Source organism: Schistocerca americana, chromosome 1, assembly GCF_021461395.2.
Source record: "Schistocerca americana isolate TAMUIC-IGC-003095 chromosome 1, iqSchAmer2.1, whole genome shotgun sequence".
Taxonomy (NCBI): Eukaryota; Metazoa; Arthropoda; class Insecta; order Orthoptera; family Acrididae; genus Schistocerca; species Schistocerca americana.
Window position 1 is genome coordinate 1,088,929,516 of NC_060119.1, and position 3,596 is coordinate 1,088,933,111.

Below are 3,596 nucleotides of genomic sequence, written 5' to 3' on the forward strand. Positions count from 1 at the left end.
ACTACTCTTGTTAATTTAACATACTAAAAGTGTTAAAAAGCCATTATACAGGGTGGACAGAAACAGTCTGGAAAGGTTGTAAGGGTATTCAGGATAGGTTGCGCCGAGACATAATTGTTAAGAAGTGAATTCTACCAGTTGCACCGTTTCAAAGTTATTTAGGGTTGAATTTAGTCAAGCAGGTCGTTGCATACTCAAATTCAAGTGGCTCACCAGGGACAGTGTCGCTAAACGTGTTGTGTTCTTCGTTTGGTTTCCTGAAACCTAACAAGAGAGGGATACAAAAACACGACATGGGCAGTAATAAGGATCGAAGCCGATAAGGATTCGAAGCCCGAGTCAAAAGCTGAGCAGTCTCGTGCGCTATCATTTATGCTATAAGAAAAAGATAATAAATGTACCTGGCGGGCCGGTTGAATTGGCGCACGTAACGGCCTGACTGGTCGACCTCAGTGCGAAAAGTCGCAGGATACCTTCCAATATCGATTCAGACCTCCTTTCTCCCAGCGTAGTGGGGCAAGTCGATGTGGTGCGGACAGGTCGTTGGTCGTTGGAAGACCCCATAATTGCGAAAGTGCTGCTGGTGCAGGATGTTGTGCAGCAACTGAGCCCTATTATGTCCCATAAACGTTCAGTGTGATTCGTGTCGGTGATCTGGTTGGCCAGATCATTCGCTCGAAGTGGTTCAAATGGCTCTGGGCACTATGGGACTTAACTTCTGAGGTCATCAGTCCCCTAGACTTAGAAAGTACTTAAGCCTAACTAACCTAAGGACATCACACACATCCATGCCCGAGGTAGGATTCGAACCTGCGACCGTAGCGCTCGCGCAGTTCCAGACTGAAGCGCCTAGAACCCCTCGGCCACACGGACGGCCGTTCGAAATGTCCAGAATGTTCTTCAAACCAGTCACGAACATTTGTCATCCGTTTACATAGCGCATTGTTTTCCATAAAAATGCCATCGTTGTCTGCAACGTAACGTCCGTCCAAGTAGCCGAACATTCAGAGCACCCAGTCCATTCCAAGGAAACAGAGCCTACAACATTATGGACCCACCACCAGATTGCGTAGTGCCTTGTTAACACCTTAGGACAACGGCATCGTGCAGTCTCCTCCATCAGCGCATACCAGCTGAAAGATGGACACATCTGACCAGGCCACGGTTTTCCAGTCGTCTAGGGTCCAACCGTTATGGTCACGTGCCCAGAAGAGATGGCGCAGGCGATTTCCTTGTGTTAGCAAAGGCACTCGCGTCGGTCATCCGCTGCCACAGCCATTATCGCCAGATTTCCCCACACTGTCCTGGGCTACGTTTGTCGCACGTCTCATATTGGTTTCTGCGGTCATTTTACACAGTGCTGCTTGTAAATCTCTGTCTGACAACGCTACGCAAAGGCGGCTGCTTCCGGTAGTTGTCCGTGCTGAGAAGTAATGCCTGAAATTCGGTATTCTCGCCACACTCTCTAGGCTGTGGGTCGCAGAATAACTCATTCGCTAACGATTTCACAAATGAAATGCTCCATACGTCTAGTGCCAGTTGCCACTCCGCGTTCAAAGTCTTTAATTCCCATCGCGCGACCATAAGCACGTCGGAAACCTTTTCGCATGAATCACCTGAGTACAAATGACAGCTCCGCTAGTGCATAACCCTTTTATAGCCTACCTTGTGTACGCGATACTACCGCTATCTGTATATGTGCGTATCGCTATCCCACAATTTCCATCACCTCAGTGCGATTATATTTTAACGTTATTTGTTTATAGCTAGCGTATGTTGCGAAAATGAAGAGAAGAAGATTACAACTTAGATTCCTGTCGACGTGGAGAACGCTGGTGAAGCAGCACTAGCTTAGTGGAAGGAAGAAAGCGTAGAATTTAAGGCTTTGACGAACCGTCGACGACGTGGTCACTAGAGTATAAGCTAGAGTTCTTAAATTAAAAAGAAAAAAAATATATTTCCATTTCCAATTTATGTGCTAGATTTTGTAAAAGTAAGAAGCTACAAAAACAAAACAAAAAACACTTGCCGAGACACGCGGTCAACGGCGTGATCGGATGTGGGCGTCGGGTGCAGCTGCTACTCAGACTTACTAGGGTCCCGTACACTGATCACTGCGGCCAAGAGGCAATAAATAACCTACGGTAAGCAATCAGGTGGTGGGTCAGTAAAAATAAGCAGCAAGTGAAAAATAAAAATAAAGTTCGGACTGGGGAAGGATGAGGAACGAAACCTAAAGTGTCCCTTTCAGTGCACCATTTGACCTTTGCGGTTTCGGAACACCTGAATCAAGATGTAACTGAAAAATGTAAACTTCCGCTACCGAAAAATGTCTCAATTAATAAAATATTCCGGACTTTTATGCCGTGGTCGAATGGATTTCACATTCAAACCTAATATTTCCTTCCGATCTGCGGTGGACATTTCCAAGGGCGATCATAACTTCTTTGAATCATTCACACCATTACTTGCTGCTGTGCCAGGGTGTGAATCGGACATTCATGGAGATACGATTCCTCTTGAAATTGTCCTCCGCAGGTGAAGACGTAATGTTGTTTTATATTACGTGTAATCCGTCCGACCACGGCGTATTAGCCCGGAATATCTCATTAAATGTGGCTAAATCAAGATGACTGAACGGGTTTAAACTGCTTTCCTCTTGATTGTGAGACCAGTGTCTTACTACAGCGACAGCCCGCTCGACTTATACAAGAAGACAATTGCAGCAAACGAGTCGTTACTTGCTTTAGATGGTTTATAGGAAAGACGGTAAATGTATATCATCACATCTGGAGGGGCATTTGAATCTTTCAGAATCGAAAAGCGAAGGGTTTTCTCGCCCTGTATCGCATATTCCGGATGAGGGTTCAGAACATTTCGGCAGCAGAGGTCTTGGAAAGAATGAAGTAAAATGCTTAGAAGTTTTATACTTTCTATAATGATCTGCTGTTATCTCAACAGCAGCAGAAAATGGTATATCGGGAGAAGGATTCGTTATGAATAGGAAGATAGGGCAGAGAGTGAGTTACTCGGAACAGTTCTGTGATAGGGTTGTTTTCATCAGAATCTACAGAAAACCAGCACTACCAACAACCGTTCAGGTATATGTAACAACGGCGCAAAGAGAAGATGAAGAGATAGAGAAAGTACATGAGGCTACTGAACAGCTAATTCAGTACAAAACCCAGATGAAAATCTAATACTCATGGGTGACTGGAAAGCGATTGTAGGGACAAGAGTGGAAGAACGGGTTATGACGGAATATGAGCACAGAAGCAGGAATAAAGGGGACGAAGACTAATTGAATTCTGCAATAAATTTCATCTAATAATAGCAAATACTCTCTTCAAGAATAACAAGAGGAGGTGGTTTACTTGTAACAAGCCTGGAGGTACGGGAAGCTTACAGTTACAGTTAGTTCTCTGAGGCTATAGATTTTGCAGTAGTGAACAGCTCAATTAGCATTTCAATTGAAGAGGAATGGTCACCCCTAAAAAGGGCAGTCACAGAAGTTGGAAAGGAAAACATAGATACAACGATGGTAGCTGAGAATAAACCTCGGGGAGCAGAAAAAACTACTTCAGTTAATCGAGGAA